The following is a 17,858-nucleotide window of genomic DNA, read 5'->3' on the forward strand; positions in this document are numbered from 1 at the left end:
GGACTATGGGATGAACGACGTCATTCCTCTGTTGCACGTCCTGGAACAAATGCTGTTAACAATGGCTGGTCAGGGTGCGGTAGACGTGGCGCACAGATCTCAACGCCACATGACCCCTGTGGGGGCAGGACAGGAAGAAGAGGAGGAGGTAGAGGAGGACATTGGTGCTCAGGAATTATTGAGTGAAATGGGTGGTTTTTCCACTCAGCGGACAGGAGTGGAGGAGCAGGAGCATCTGGTAGAGGAGGAGGAGGAGACAGAGGACCCAGACGCACCGTGGCAGTATGCTGTGGAGATGGAGGCAGGGAGTCCCTCGCATTCCTTGGCACAAATGGCCCATAGCATGCTCGGTTGCTTGCGTAGCGACAGCCGAATAATAACCATCAGACAGAGGGATGACTTTTGGCTGTCCACCTTGTTGGACCCTCGCTACCGTTCAAAAATGGTGGCCTTTTTCACACCTGCTGAGAGGGAGGCCAAAATAAAGTACTATAAAAACCACCTATGTAGTCAGTTGGTCTCTGCCTTTCTGCGCCAACGTCCATCCTCAGACACTGTGGGCCCTGTGCGCTCGCGTTCCGCTGCCATGGCAGCAGGGGAGGGGTGGGGTGGTAGGAGCAGTGGCAGCTCCACCAGCAGCGGCTGCCTCAGTCTGCAGTCGATGATGAGTAGCTTTCTTCACCAGCGCAGTGAGGAAACTACTAACCAGCCGCAGCAGCAGCAGCATCAGGTGGACCTGGAGCAGGACCTCAAACAACAGGCTCGGGCCTACTTGGACAGCACCCTGCCAACCGAGGTAGACAATCCCCTTGACTACTGGGCAACGAAACTTGACCTTTGGCCCCAACTAGCTGAATTTGCCCTTGAAAGGCTGTCATGCCCGGCCAGTAGCGTGGCATCAGAGCGCGTGTTTAGTGCGGCAGGAGGTATTGTAACTCCGCGGAGGACACGACTGTCCACCCAAAGTGTGGAGAGACTTACGTTTGTGAAAATGAATCAGGCGTGGATTAGTCTGGATTTCAAACCACCAGTTCCTGACACAACTGACTAAATCCGCCATGAATCATGCCCCAAACATGTTATTATTTTTAACATAGGCCTCTGTATGGCCTTCAATTTAAGCTGCTTACGCTTCGCCACTCTGCCATGGGCCGTTGTACCGCCTCCTCTTGCTGCTGCCAGGTCCAGAGTGTGTCTGGCTGCTGACTTCATCGCCAGACTCTGCCATGTGCCACTTTCAGGTCTCCTTACACTGTTGGTGGGTTCCATTTTGTGATAGGGTGCTGTATGGCCTTCCATTGCTGCTGCCTCCACCGCCACCCTGCGCCATGTGCCTCTGTCGTCTGCTCACGCTGCTGACGGCTTCCGCTTTTTAACCGAGGCCTGTGTTTGGCTTCCGAATACTGCTGCATCCACCGCCACCCTGCGCCATGTGTCTCTGTCGTCTGCTCACGCTGCTGACGGCTTCCGCTTTTTAACCTAGGCCTGTGTATGGCTTCAGAATAATGCTGCCTACACCGCCACCCTGCGCCATGTGCCTCTGTCGTCTGCTCACGCTGCTGCCAGGTCCATACTGATTCATGGCCCCCTGTACCGGCTCCTCATGAACGTGGTTCAGCGGGTTTGCATCACTTAACGGCAAATCGTTGACAAACGCTGGGACGTTCAGTGTTGTGCGCATTAAGCCAGACACCAAAGGGCAGCACAGACCTGTTATTACTCGCTCAAGCATGGCTGAACAAAACCAGTCTCTACCACAAATTGGACCCAGACCTGCCCAGGGTCTCGTAAGTAGATTGCACGGAGGAGTAGAGTTCGTTATTGGAATTAACTGTGAGGGACTTTTAAACCTAGGCCTGTGTATGGCCTTCAATTGAAGCTGCTTCTGCTCCACCACTCTGCCATTGGACTCTTGATAGTCGTCTCCCCACGCTGCTGACGGCTTCCGCTTTTTAACCGAGGCCTGTGTTTGGCTTCCGAATACTGCTGCATCCACCGCCACCCTGCGCCATGTGCCTCTGTCGTCTGCTCACGCTGCTGACGGCTTCCGCTTTTTAACCTAGTCCTGGGTATGTCTTCCGAATACTGCTGCCTCCACCGCCACCCTGCGCCATGTGCCACTTTCAGGTCTCCTTACACTGTTGGTGGGTTCCATTTTGTGATAGGGTGCTGTATGGCCTTCCATTGCTGCTGCCTCCACCGCCACCCTGCGTCATGTGCCTCTGTCGTCTGCTCACGCTGCTGACGGCTTCCGCTTTTTAACCTAGGCCTGTGTATGGCTTCCGAATACTGCTGCCTCCACCGCCACCCTGCACCATGTGCCACTTTCAGGTCTCCTTACACTGTTGGTGGGTTCCATTTTGTGATAGGGTGCTGTATGGCCTTCCATTGCTGCTGCCTCCACCGCCACCCTGCGCCATGTGCCTCTGTCGTCTGCTCACGCTGCTGACGGCTTCCGCTTTTTAACCGAGGCCTGTGTTTGGATTCCGAATACTGCTGCCTCCACCGCCACCCTGCGCCATGTGCCTCTGTCGTCTGCTCACGCTGCTGACGGCTTCCGCTTTTTAACCGAGGCCTGTGTTTGGCTTCCGAATACTGCTGCATCCACCGCCCGCCCACTGCTGCTGCCAGGCCCGTAATCTGTCATGGGCCCCTGTACCGCCTCCTCATGCTGCTGCCAGGTCCAGAGTGTGTCATGGGTCCCTGTATGGCCTCCCATTGCTGCTGTCTCCATCGCCACACTCTGCCATGTGCCACTTTCAGGTCTCCTCACACTGCTGGTGGGTTCCATTTTGTCATAGGGTGCTGTATGGCCTCCCATTGCTGCTGCCTCCACCGCCACACTGTGGCTCCACACTCTGGTTTTGGCCCCGTGACTGCCCAAATGACTGAAGTGTGCGGTGATTCTAAGATCGACGGCACTCATCTGCATGTCATACTGACTGACAGTATTAGGCTACGTTCACACTAGCCTTGTGTGCAGGCGGCAGAGAGGCGTTTGGTAAGCGTTTTTACCGCTTCCCAAATGCCTCTGCCAATTCTGCACATTACAGCACATGGTGCTGTTCTAACGGGAGCGTTTGCGTCGCGTCGCGTTGCGTCTCGGCAAAACGGACGCCTCTGGACGAGTCAGGAGGCTTTGAAGCCTCCTATTCTTGTCTATGGTGCCGCTCCGCAAACGCCCGGCCGGCGTTTGCGGTGCGGTTGTGACGCGGTTGCGGGGCGTTTGCGGAGCGGTAACACCACTCAAACTGCATTATAGGCGTTTGTGGGGCGTTATTAACGCTCGGCAAACGCCTAGCAACCTCCGCTAAACCGCGCATGCGGCGTTTGCCGAGCGTTTGCCGAGCGTTAATAACGCTCGGCAAACGCCGGACCAACGCTTGCCAAACGCTATAGGGGCGTTTGGCAAGCGTTGGCAAAACAGCCTAGTGTGAACGAGCCCTTAGTTCTCTTCCCCAGCAGACTCCAAGGGCATTTAAATTAAAGGTACAGTGTTCTGCACTAATATAAAGGCTCTCTGAAGCCTAGAAACACCCTTTTCATAAGTTAAATTCGCAGCGAATATATTCGCCTCGAATCGAATTTATTCTGCGAATTCGGCGAATCAGCCGAATCGAATTTTTGAATAATTCGCTCATCTCTACTGATGATCCCCGCAGGATGGTTCGGATTTGCGGATTGAGCATAATGTATCCTGCTGGGATCGTCGGCTTACTTTACAACTTACCTTTTCGTGGAGCCAGTCCGGTGTCACTCCGTGTGGTAGGTGTCACCCGGTGCTGCGCGCACCCCCCACACCTGCCTCGGGACACCACTGGACAGCAGCATTGTCATTCTGGGGGGAGGGGAGTCTTAGATGGGCTAGCGTATTTAGATACACTAACATATTGAATCCAAACCCCAGCTCACACTTTATAATTACAGCAAACAGTTTTTCCTTTTTGGGAATAAAGGTTTTACATAAATAATAAAAACCGATCACTGTAAGCACCCCTGTCAGTGGCAAATGGTTTTTCTCATTTCAGTAAGTGATGCATTCTGCTGGAGAGCTTCTTCTTTTGAAAAACAACAGACTTACTGGCTGGCTCTAAAGATGAAAATAAAAGAAAGAAAGCCTAAAAAAGAAATCTAATAGCAGCCATCACATTTAAGAATTAGTAAGCTGCAATATAAAAAATGTTTGATTTTTTGGGTTTAATACGGCTTTAACTCTTCAGACTCTGAACCCAGGAGGTTCTCATGGTTGGGTGCAGCTGAAGGGAGCACAGAGGGAGGATTGTCTGGGCACAGGCTCTGCTTGTTTTTGGAGAGAAATACAGATGTTGCTATGAGAGTTGCCAGTTAAGGTGGCGCCAGACTACTGCCAGCTGCTGAATCACCCCGGGGACGCCTATGTGCCTGAATTCAATAATGACTATGAGATCTTCATGAACTGTGTCACAGAAAAGGCTGCTCATAGTCATCATGAACATTAAGGGCCGGTTCACACTCCATGCATTTCAGTTGTTTTTTTTTCTGCATCAAAAGCAGAAAATAGGTTCTATGGTGGTCAATGTCATAGTTCACATCAGTGCTTGCAGTTCCAGTGCGTTCTGGATGCAGAAAAAAAAGTAGAACAGGCTGCATTTTTTTCTGCACAGAACTGTACTGGAACATGATAAAACGCATCGAAAATGCACTGAAATGCACCAAAAAACGCACTGGAATGCACATGTCCCTATTTAAATTGAAAAAAAGAGAGGGGGGAAAAATTAACTGGATGCATAATAAACGCACTGGAATGCATCAACAACGTATAAAAAGTGTACTGAAATGCACCAAAAACGCACCGGAACGCACATGTTCCTATTTAAATTGAAGATTAAGAGAGGGTGGAAAAAATTAACTGGAATGCATAATAAACGCACCGGAACGTGTCAAAAACGCATCAAAAGTGCACTGAAACTCACCAAAAACACACCGGAACGCACATGTCCCTATTTAAATTGAAGATAAAGAGAGGGGGGAAAATGACCTGGAATGTATAATAAACGCACTGGAACGTGTCAAAAACGCATTAAAAGTGCACTGAAACGCACCAAAAACACACTGGAATGCACATGTTCCTATCTATATTGAAGAGAAAGAGAGGGGGGAACAAATGAACTGGAATGCATAATAAACGCACTGGAACGTGTCAAAAACGCATTACAAGTGCACTGAAACTCACCAAAAACACACTGGAATGCACATGTCCCTATTTAAATTGAAGATAAAGAGAGGGGGGAAAATGACCTGGAATAATAAACGCTCCGGAACACGTAAAAAACGCACTGGAAGGCACATGTCCCTATTTAAATTGAAGATAAAGAGAGGGGAAAAAAAATGATATGATAAATTTAAAAAAAATGAAATGATAATAAACGCACTGGAACGTGTCAAAAACGCATTAAAAGTGTACTGAAACACACCAAAAACACCCCGGAATGCACATGTTCTATTTAAATTGAAGATAAAGAGAGGGGGGGATGAACTAGAATGCTTAATAAATGCATAAAAAGCACACTGGAACGCCCCAAAAATGAGTTGAAAGCGCACATGCAAAAACGCATCCGGAACGCATCCAGACTGTGTTTCTATAGTGTAAATAGGCCCTAAAGCCGTATTAAACCCGAAAGCAAACATTCATTATATTGCAGCTTACCGATTCTTAGATGTAATGGTTACATTTGTTTCCTTTTGTTAGGCTTTCTTTCCTTTATTTTCATCTAGTGATCCAGCCAGTAGGTCCGTTGTTTTTTTAACAGAAAAGCTCTCTTGCAGTTATAGAGATAGATTTAGAGAGACAAACCATTTACCACTGGCAGGGTGCTTACAATGTTCAGCTTTATTTATGTAAAACCTCCCCCAAGGTGCTGCATATGCGCACATCTGTATATGTGCTGGAAGCGCACTCCCAGAACGGAGACTGAGCTGTCACCAACTGTTCCAGGTCTTGTACTAACAATCCGGAGTCAGGAATACAGGCTCCAGATCACATGTCAGTATGATAGCCTGTGATTGGCTATTACAGTGATCACTCTGTAAAATTTGCCCCCATACTCTCTTTCTCCCCAGAATGGAGAAAAAGATACATTGTATCTAATCAGAGGGGAAAATGTAATAATAAAAAAAAAACAAATATTAATAGCTAGATCATGGCTTGGTCTAGCTTTGTGTCAGAGTCGCAGATCATGGTTGAGGTCAAATGTCAGGGTCAGGATTTTTTTGGTGGGTTAAAAAAAAAACCTTTTTTATTTCAGGATGTATTTATAAAAAATTGCATAGCAATTCACTTAAATTCCATGTACATTGATTGTGTGCGAACGGGACAAAAAGAAACAAAACAAAACAAATGTTATTTGGACATTTCCTGTGCTGGACGAATGTTTCTCATTGATTTAAAAACAGAAAATACCTAATTTGGCCACTAGATGACACTAATAATCATATGAATTTCCTATGATAATTAGCGCTGCCTAGTGGCCACCTACGATATTTTCAGCTTTTAAATCAATGATGAACATTCGTCCAGCACAGGAAATGTCCAAATAACATTGGTTTTATGTACCTTTTGACAGTAAATTGCTAACCAAAATGATTATAACTAGACCCCTTAGTACCCGTGTTTCTGGTCCTACTATGGGTACAAACAACAAATAATATACACCTACTGTATGTGGCATCATCGTGAACACCAGGAGTTGAAGGATTTTTTTTATTTTATTTTGTTTTATTTTTTATTTTGGGGGTGGGTCAGGGCAATGACAAGAAATATACATTCATCATATATACAATCACCACAAACGGCAGGAGTCAGAAATAATTTTGTTGTTTTGTTTGGTGGTGGTTATGTTAATGGCAAGAAAACATACGGCTTAATGTTTTAAAAATTATTTTTTTTACTATTTTGGGCCAGTTATCCTTTGATAATAATATAAAAAAAAACAAGAAAAAAGCAAGAAATATCCATTTCCATTTACCGCCAAATAAATGCCCAATTTATCCTGAAAAATAAACAGTATCATTCACTTGGATAGACTAGTAGTTGCAATGTACAGTTTTAATAACACATGCCAAAGTTGCAAAACTGCATGCACAGTGCCTTGAAAAAGTCTTCACACCCCTTGAAATTTTCCACATTTTGTCACGTTACAGCCAAAAACGTCAATGTATTTTATTGGAATTGGATGTGATAGACCGACACAAAGTGGCACATCATTGTGAAGTGGAAGGAAAATGAGAAATGGGTTTCAAAATGTTTTACAAATAAATCTGTGAAAAGTGTGGCGGCATTTGTATTCGGCACCCCGGAGTCAATACTTTGTAGGACCCTCTTTGGCTGCAATTTCAGCTGCAAGTCTTTTTGGAGATGTCACCACCAGCTTTGCACATCTAGAGAGGGACATTTCTGCCCATTCTTCTTTGCAGAACCTTCAAGCTCTGTCAGATTGGATGGAGAACGTCTGAGAACAGCAATTTTCAAGTCTTGCCACAGATTCTCCATTGGATTTCGGTCTGGACTGTGACTGGGCCATTCTAACACCTGAAGATGCTTTGATGTAAAGCATTCCATTGTAGCTCTGGCTGGATGTTTGGGGTCGTTGTCCTGCTGGAAGGGGAACCTCCGCCAGTTTCAAGTCTCTTTTTCAGACTTCCAAGATTGCCCTGTATTTGGCTCCATCCATCTTCCCATCCACTCTGACCAGCTTCCCTGTCCCTGCTGAAGAAAAGCATCCCGACCACATGATGCCGCCACCACCATGTTTCACGGTAGGGATGGTGTGTTCAGGGTGATGTGCAGTGTTAGTTTTCTGCCACAAATAGTGTTTTTATTTTAGGCCAAAAGGTTCAATTTTGGTCTCATCTGACCAGAGCCCCTTCTTCCACATGTTTGCTGTGTCCCCCATATGGCTTCTCGCAAACTGCAAACAGGACGTCTTATGGTTTTCTTTCTTCTTGCCACTCTTCCATAAAGGCCAGATTTGTGGAATGCACGACTAATAGTTGTCCTGTGGACAGATTCTCCTACCTGAGCTAGGGATCTCTGCAGCTCCTCCAGAGTTCCCATGGGCCTCTTGGCTGATGTCTTGGTAGGTTTGCAGTTGTGCTGTCATGTTTCACATGACCGTCATATGCCTTTAAGTGTTCTTTGTATTTTGTCTCTACTCCTCCCTTTCCTTTGGTTTACTTCATGCAGTATAGATCGCTCCACCCCTTTTGTTCATGTTCCCAGTAATGCACCTTAGCTTCAAGCCTCATGTCTCAAGAAGTAGATCACATTATGATTTTTGACCTATCCCATGTTCATCGTTGTAAGATTCTCTCAGTTTATGGAATAAACTTCACAAGATCTACAAGGTGTCATCTGATCAAGTCACTGCCTGTGTAATTCAACTAAGATTGGAGTTATCGCTATCTCATCACAACTGTAAGTTACAGAGATCACACTATCATTGCTTAGATTGGAGAGACAGAACATGTGCCATACTCTTTCCATTTTCGGATGATGGATTGAACAGTGCTCCGCGAGATGTTCAAAGCTCGGGATATGTTTTTTAGATAATCTAATCCTGCTTTATACTTCCCCACAACTTTATCTGTGACCTGTCTGGTGTGTTCCTTAGCCTTCTTGAGGTTTTTTGTTCACTAATGTTCTCTAACAAACCTCTGAGGGCTTCACAGAACAGCTGTATTTATACTGAGATTACATTACACACAGGTGGACTCTATTTACTAATTAGGTGACTTCTGAAGGCAATTGGTTCCACTAGATTTTAGTTAGGGGTATCAGAGTATAGAGGAGCTGAATACAAATGCACACCGAACTTTTCAGATATTTATTGGAAAAAAAATTTGAACACCATTTATAATTTTCCTTTCACTTCCCAATTATGTGCCACTTTGTGTTGGTCTATCACATAAAATCCCAATAAAATACATTTACATTTTTGGTTGTAACATGAGAAAATGTGGAAAATGGGGTATGAATACTTTTTCAAGGACCTGTAGGCATTAGGATTTAGTTGGACCTTCCTCCTTAAGGAGTTAAAAGTTGATTAATCTGTTGACAACAGCGTCACGTGTAAGCTGCATCATGGTGGTGGGCCTTCTTCCGAGGAGCGTCATATATGTGCACCAGTGTTTGTGCTGTAAGCACATCCATAGTGGACTTCCAGCAAAGAAACCGAGGTTTCACTGACAGCTCCGATCATATGAAGGGTGGACACAGTGCACAGTAAAACCTGCCCCTCTACTCTCTCCTCAGAATAGAGAAAAGGAAACATTTTATCAAGCCGGAGGGGAAGAATGTAAACTAATAACAACAGTAATAGTAATAATAAGATTAGTAGTAGGAATAATAATGATAATCAATATATAAGAATAATAATAATAGAAATAATTATAATAATAATAATAATAAAGATGAAATTGCTAGTTCTGGGCTTGATCTAGGTTAATGTCAGGAAATATTAATAATAATCTTGATCTAGGTTAATGTTAGCGAAAAATAGTATGATTATTATTATTAATAATGATAATAATAATGGAAATAAAAATATTAATAATTAGATTATTATTATTACTAATAATGGAAATAATAATAATAAAGATAAATAGCTAGATCTGGGCTTGATCTTTGTTAATTTCAGGAAATAATAGTTAATATAAGTAGCTAGATCTGGACTTGATCTAAGTTAATGTGAGGAAATAATAATAATGATGATAATAATATTAATAATAATAATAATAAATTAAGATAAATAGCTAGATCTGGGCTTGATCTAGGTTAATGTCAGGAAATATTAATAATAATCTTGATCTAGGTTAATGTTAGCAAAAAATAGTATGATTATTATTATTATTATTATTATTATTAATAATGATAAAAATAATGGAAATAATAATACTAATAATAAGAATTAGATTATTATTATTATTATTACTAATAATGTAAATAATAATAATAAAGATAAATAGCTAGATCTGGGCTTGATCTTTGTTAATTTCAGGAAATAATAATTAATATAAGTAGCTAGATCTGGACTTGATCTAAGTTAATGTGAGGAAATAATAATTATGAGAATAATATTATTAATATTAATAATAATAAATTAAGTTAAATAGCTAGATCTGGGCTTGATTTAGGTTAATGTCAGGAAATATTAATAATAATCGTGATCTAGGTTAATGTTAGCAAAAAATAGTATGATTATTATTGTTAATGATAATAATAATGGAAATAATAATACTAATAATAAGAATTAGATTATTATTATTATTACTAATAATGGAAATAATAATAATAATAAAGATAAATAGCTAGATCTGGGCTTGATCTTTGTTAATTTCAGGAAATAATAATTAATATAAGTAGCTAGATCTGGGCTTGATCTAAGTTAATGTGAGGAAATAATAATGATGATAATAATACTAATAATATTAATAATAATAAATTAGGTTAAATAGCTAGATCTGGGCTTGATCTAGGTTAATGTCAGGAAATATTAATAATAATCTTGATCTAGGTTAATGTTAGCAAAAAATAGTATAATTATTATTATTATTATTATTATTATTATTATTATTATTAATGATAATAATAATGGAAATAATAATACTAATAATAAGAATTAGATTATTATTATTATTACTAATAATGGAAATAATAATAATAATAAAGATAAATAGCTAGATCTGGGATTGATCTTTGTTAATTTCAGGAAATAATAATTAATATAAGTAGCTAGATCTGGACTTGATCTAAGTTAATGTGAGAAAATAATAATAATGATGATAATAATAATAATAATAATAATAAATTAAGATAAATAGCTAGATCTGGGCTTGATCTTGGTTAATTTCAGGAAATAATAATAAATGTAAGTAGCTAGATCTGGGCTTGATCTAGGTTAATGTGAGGAAATAAAAATAAAGATGATAATAATAATAATATTAATAATAATAAATAACGATAAATGGCTAAATCTGGGCTTAGTCCAGGTAATGTCAGGAGACAATAATAACAATAAAAATAATAATAAATAAAGATTAAAAAAAGCTAGATTTTGGCTTGATCTAGGTTAATGTCAGGGTCAAAGGTCAGTGTCAGTATTCTTTAGGTAGGATTAAAAATAAAACTTTTTTTATTTAGTGTCAGTGTGTTTTAGGTAAGACAAAAAAAAAAAAAGAAAAGAAAACGCTGGATGTTTCTGGACCCTATTATACACATACTGTATGTGATAACACCTCACCAGGAGCTGAAGGATTTTTTTTTATTTTTCATTTTATTTTGTTTTATTTTTTATTTTGGAGGTGGGTCAGGGCAATGACAAGAAATATACAGCTAAAGTTAAAAAAAAAAATTTTAATTAAAAAAAAAAAAAAAGTAACTATTTTGGGCCAGTCTTTATTCGATAATATAAAAATCAACATTCATACATTCAAAAATCATAATATAACCATCAACATTTGCCACCAAGTGAAGACGCAGTTTTTAAAAAATGCGGTGTAATTCACCTGGACACAAGAAGTAGTTGTACAATTTAATAAAAGTTGTAAAACTGCGTCCAGGCGTAGAGTATTGGAAAGTATGACATTGATATCTCCTCCGGTCCACCTTAAGAAGGACCAGGCAGACTGCTCAGCTACTTTTTTTTTTTTTCATCAGTGATGACATCCAGGAAACAGCAAGAATTCGGAGAGAGAGCGGGCGGAGAGGGGAACCCAGTCTGTGCAGGACCCAGCACCCTGCCACCGCTCCCACCCAACATCTGGGACATGGACTGAGCCCCGGGACAGGAGGGACACCCTCCCCAGGTAAGGGAACCCCCTTCCATCACTAACCTTCTACTGTCTTCAAACTACATTCTGTCTCTTTAAAAGACTGCATGTGTCACATGTGCAGCAAGATCCCAGTGTGACAGAGAGAACCCACACAACACCGAGCTTGCTCTTACTCTTAGATCGAATTTATTGACATTTAGGGGAGTATTTATAAAGCAGCGAATGCAACTTTGATGGAACTTTCACCAGTGGTGGTGAATTCATCACTGTTTAGAATACATGTACCGTGAAGATTTGCCCGCAGTGAATGTCAGAATCATCTATTTTTTCATGTTTGCTGCTGCTGATCTCCTGCATCTTCTTTCAGCCACTTCCTATAGCCATGCGCTCGCTCCAGTGTGGGTTGCACATCATTGCTTTGGTAGTGACAACGACAGATCATGCCTGCTCAATCTGTTCTGGCGTGGTCGCTTGTAGCCTTTATTTATTTATTTATTTCAGGTACTTGTATAGCGCCGTCACTTTACTCAGCACTTTACATATATATTGTACATTCACATCAGTCCCTAACCCTCAAGGGGTGTACAATCTAAGGTCCCTAACTTACATTCATACATACACATACTAGGGACAATTTAGACAGGAGCCAATTAACCTACCAGCATGTCTATGGAGTGTGGGAGGAAACCGGAGTACCTGGAGGAAACCCACGCAGGCACAGGGAGAACATGCAAACTCCAGGCAGGTGGTGCCGTGGCTGGGATTCGAACCAATGACCCATTCATTTATTTATTACAGCGACATCAATTTACGCAGCGCTTTACATATATATATTGTACATTCACATCAGTCCCTAACCCTCAAGGGGTGTACAGTCTAAGGTCCCTAAGGCTGGCCATACATGGGTCAAAATTCGACCGATTTTTCATCCGAAAATCAGACCTAAGAATAATCGGCCAATTTTCGCTCTGTTAGTGGGTCAATGGCACTGGCCAATTTTTGTGGCTCCTCCCCTTTTTGGTGATCGGGCATGTTGGAAAATTTGTGAAAAACTACTGATTTTCGACTCAATGATGGTCAAATTATACGATTGTGTTTCTGAAAAGAATATTTGCATGAGCCGTGGTCTGGAAGGAACAGAAGTTTTGCCTGTTATATGGGGTGAACTTTATGACTTGGTTGGCCGATTTTTGAAATCAGTGATGGCACCATCGGATTACCGAAAGAATGAAATTTTCGATTTTCGGACGAAAAATCGTTTGGAATTCGAACCATGTATGGCCTGCACAGGGGCGGACTGACCATTTGGAAACTCGGGCACTGCCTGAGGGCCAGGGGTCAGTAGGGGGCCCCATGAGATGCCCCTGGTACCTTTTTCATAGGCTTTTTTGAGTTTGGGCAAGGACACAGGGGCCCCATGATCCCCTATTGCCCGGGGGCCCCATGAGTTGTCAGTCTGCCCCTGGGCCTGCATAACTCACATTCATACATACACATACTAGAGCTAATTTAGACAGGAGCCCATTCACCTACCAGCATGTCTTTGGAGTACCCGGAGGAAACCCACACAGGCACAGGGAGAACATGCAAACTCCAGGCAGGTGGTGCCATGGTTGGGATTTGAACCAATGACCCGAGTACTGCCAGGCGGAAGTGCTAACCATTTAGACACTGTGCTGCCCATTTATTTTTTATTTCAGGTACTTATATTGCGCCGTCAATTTACACCGCGCTTTACATATATATTGTACATTCACATCAGTCCCTAACCCTCAAGGGGTGTACAATCTAAGGTCCCTAACTCACATTCATACATACACATACTAGGGCCAATTTAGACAGGAGCCAATTAACCTACCAGCATGTCTTTGGAGTGTGGGAGGAAACCAGAGTACCCGGAGGAAACCCACACAGGCACAGGGAGAACATGCAAACTCCAGGCAGGTGATGCTGTGGCTGGGATTCACCAAGCCTTCACCAAGGATGCTTGTGACAGGGTGGCAATGCAGTAGCACATGTAGGAGGTGGTTGTCACCCTATGACAGGAAGTGTCTGAAAACGGACTTTCAGGGCAGGATCACCAGGTGCTCTTTAAGTTGGTTGCAAACCTCAGACTATGAAATATGAACAAAGCATACCCCTCTATAGTGTGCACTTGTCTCAGTCCAGAGCACTAAGTGTTGTGGGTATTGGGTGGGAGAGCTCCAGCAGATGTGACATCCTCAGCTCTATTCCTGTGAGCTGTGTGAAGGGGCTGTATCTCTTTCCTCCAAATAGCTCTCAGAGCTCTTCTCACTGAGCTCCGCAGTCTGTAGTTTCAGCTCTCTGCCCCCCTTTTTTAACTCTCAGACAGTTTTCCTAACACCAAGAGAAAAATGGTGATGGGGGGGGGGGGGGGGGAGGAGAGCTCCAGCAGATGTGACATCCTCAGCTCTGTTCCTGTGCGATGTGTGAAAGGGGAGGGGTGTTCCTCCAATCAGCTCCCAGAACTCTCCTCATTGAACTCTGCAGAGTTTAGCTCTCCTCCTCCTCTTTTCTGAACTCTCAGACAAGCTTTATAAATTGAACACTTTGAACAGATGTAGAGAGGACTGAAGATCCTCATAGGACAGTCAGAGCAGAATGAAAACTCCTCCTACAAGCTTTAACCAGTGCTCTGCTGGACACTGATAAAAGTCATAAGACTGCTAGATACTGCTGATGAGAAAAAATATTTAGCAGTTTACATTTACTAAAATAATTGCATTTCCATGTTGTGTGTACTGTGGGAGACAAGATATAGTGAATGCAGAGTCCTGGGAGACCGGATATAGTGAATGCAGGGTCCGGGGAGACCAGATATAGTGAATGCAGGGTCCGGGGAGACCAGATATAGTGAATGCAGGGTCCTGGGAGACCAGATATAGTGAATGCAGGGTCTGAGAAGACCTGATATAGTGAATGCAGGGTGCGGGGAGACCGGATATAGTGAATGCAGGGTCCGGGGAGACTGGATATAGTGAATGCTGGGTCCGGAGAGACCAGATATAGTGAATGCAGGGTCCGGGGAGAGCGGATATAGTGAATGCAGGGTCCGGGGAGACCGGATATAGTGAATGCGGGGTCCGGGGAGAGCGGATATAGTGAATGCAGGGTCCGGGGAGACCGGATATAGTGAATGCAGGGTCCGGGGAGACCGGATATAGTGAATGCAGGGTCTGGGGAGACTTGATATAGTGAATGCAGGGTCAGGGGAGACCAGGTATAGTGAATGCAGGGTCCGGGGAAACTGGATATAGTGAATGCAGGGTCAGGGGAGACCAGGTATAGTGAATGCAGGGTCCGGGGAGACCGAATATAGTGAATGCAGGATATGGGGAGACCGGATATAGTGAATGCAGGGTCCAGGGAGACCGGATATAGTGAATGCAGGGTCCGGGGAGACCGGATATAGTGAATGCTGGGTCCGGGGAGACCGGATATAGTGAATGCAGGGTCCGGGGAGACCGGATATAGTGAATGCAGGGTCATGGGAGACAAGATATAGTGAATGCAGGATCCGGGGAGAGCGGATATAGTGAATGCAGGGTCCGGGGAGAGCAGATATAGTGAATGCAGGGTCCGGGGTTTAGTAACACTTTAGAGTGGATTTACAACCTTTGCAGTTAGTGAGCAGTATATTTAAATGTAAATTGTTTGTACTTGGCGTTCAGATTTAATAAAAAATAAGGTACTTAAAAATTAAAAATAAAAATAAAAAAAAAACATAAGTTAGTGAAGACGCATTTGATTATAATAATTTATGTAATTTTGTATTAATTTCTGACCTAAAAAGGCGGATGTGGTTAAGAGCCCCGGTCACTGCTATGGCCAAACGCAGAGGAAACTCGGTGTCATGTTGTAACATTGTTACATACTGACAGATGCAGCGGAAGCACGATACTTTATCCTATTGGCAATCTGCTGCACATCTTCTAGTCTTTACTTGTGAACAGATTCCGTTTTAAGTTAAATCATCTCTTTTTTTATTTTTACTTCTCATGACAAAAGAATTGATGTGTCTAAGGAAAAACTGATAATTGATGATCGCTTTCCTGCTGGGAAATTATTGGCAGGAAAGGAGTTGAAGAACTGTAGACACTCAGAAAGTAAGGATGGGTGAAGAAGATCTGTTTTTCAGAATATGGTGTCCTTATTTCGAATGTTTAAAGTGTTAGTTCACCTTTTCATTTTTTTCTGGTGAGGTGAACTAACTCCGTACACCACAGAAAGTAGGTCTCCCCTGGTCCACAGTGGGTGGCAAGAAGGAGAGAAGAAGGTGAGACTTTAAACGTACCACTGAGAGGACATTCTATTATATATGTAACATTACCCTCGTAAGGGCTGGTGGATTTGATTGGGTCTCCCCAAGTTTTGCACGGCCAGGCAACATGCATTTTCCACACTTGCACTTTCAGAATCATAAAACATCCCTTAAACTTGGTTTTATAGTTACTATTAAGGGTTAGGAACTAGGATGGGGTCTAGGGGTATATGGGATGCCCAAGGAACTGTAGAACTTGAAGACAACTTCTCAGCAACTATGTACAAAAATGTGGATTAGCAACAGTTTCTATTAAGGAGCACTAATGCCCCTTCGCTGTACCTCCTCAGACCCTGGATGATTCCTCCTCTTCCTTCAACTGCACTGAGGGTAATCCTGACCCAAGAGCTTACAATTAGATAGTCCCAGATGAGAACTAGTTGGGCCTTGCACCTGACCACCCTCTCCACTTATCTGGCCCGGAAGATGCAGAAGTACTCACATTGTCCTGTCCTGCCAGCATGGTGGGTTGGTGGCTGCCTTCAGGCCTTCCACTGGGCTGGCTCCTTCCCTGCTGCTCAGGATGTTCTCCTTGGGAGACATTAGGCAGTGGAGATCCGCCTGTCCAGCAACCAGCCTATAGGTAGATTTCCGTCCCTGGGCCCCCATCCCAGGCTCCACACTCCAGCCTTCCTCTCAGTCCATCTTTCACCCAACTCCCCTCTCTCCCCAGGCTCTGTCATATTTTATAGGGGTGGCAGGTCACCATGCCCAGCCTCCTGCCAAGGTCCCTTACACATGCAGATCTGGGCCTCCTCCCATCCTCCTCCCCTATTCCAGAAAATTCTCTAGTTTCTGGAAGGGTGGGAGGGCTCCAGAACTCATGGGGCCCACCAGACAATAGGGGATCATTGGGCCCCTGTGTCCTTGCCCACACTCAAACCACTCCCAAAAAAGCCTATGAAAGGTACCAGGGGCATCTCATGGGGCCCCCTACTGACCCCTGGCCCTCGAGCAGTGCCCAAGTGTCCAAATGGTCAGTCTGCCCCTGCAGGGGAGACATTCTTAGTATCCAGCATCAAATATTACTTTCTCCATCAGCACAGACCAGAAACCTCATACAAGCATCCATGGGTTTCCTGAGCAGCACAACACCCCCAAACATGGGGCCTTAGGATAGCACCCTACATCCCTGTAGAATAGTCAAATAATAAAATAAAAAATATTGTACATTATTACCTCTCCCTAACTAGGGAGCCAAAAGATGGTTGCTATTGTCATCACCGACTCACCTTATTTGGCATGGTGGGGTCCTGAAAAACCAAAGCAAAGTCAAAAGGATATAGGGGGATCCAAGAGACCCCCTCAAAAAAGAGGTTTTAAAAGAGAAGCAACAGCGGTATGAATAAAACCAACAGCTTTATTAAATTCACAAAAAGGTAATAGACCTATTAGGCCAATAGATCCTCTATTCACATTAAAATGAGGTATGAAAACGTCATCACCTTATAATGACCCGGGTCACACACAACATGAATTAAGTGCTATACAGCTACCCTCCGTCTTATACGAGCAAAGCTAATGAGTCAATTATATCCAGAGTCTCATACATTCGGAACACCTGTGTTCAGCCACATGGGTAAGTGACAGAACTCTGGAAATTGGCTCACCAAACAAACCAAGACCTTCGTGGCATTAACAACACATTAAGTTGCCTGTAATTAACAGGGGACTCAAATAAAAACCCAGTAAGAATATAGGACCATAC

At 43.2% G+C, this 17,858-nt stretch overlaps 1 protein-coding gene across 1 annotated transcript in view; it reads left to right on the top strand.

The window, feature by feature from the left end:
• Positions 1 to 11,706: 11,706 nt before the first annotated feature.
• ITPRIP (inositol 1,4,5-trisphosphate receptor interacting protein) overlaps positions 11,707 to 17,858 on the top strand; it is a 29,034-nt gene continuing 22,882 nt past the window's right edge. The window contains exon 1 of the mRNA XM_089680827.1: positions 11,707 to 11,841. The gene's annotated coding sequence lies outside the window, so the exon portion shown is untranslated. The remainder of the gene's footprint in view (positions 11,842 to 17,858) is intronic.

This window comes from Staurois parvus, unplaced genomic scaffold (assembly GCF_062004578.1).
Source record: "Staurois parvus isolate SC_StPar_1 unplaced genomic scaffold, SC_StPar_1.0 ptg000250l, whole genome shotgun sequence".
NCBI lineage: Eukaryota > Metazoa > Chordata > Amphibia > Anura > Ranidae > Staurois > Staurois parvus.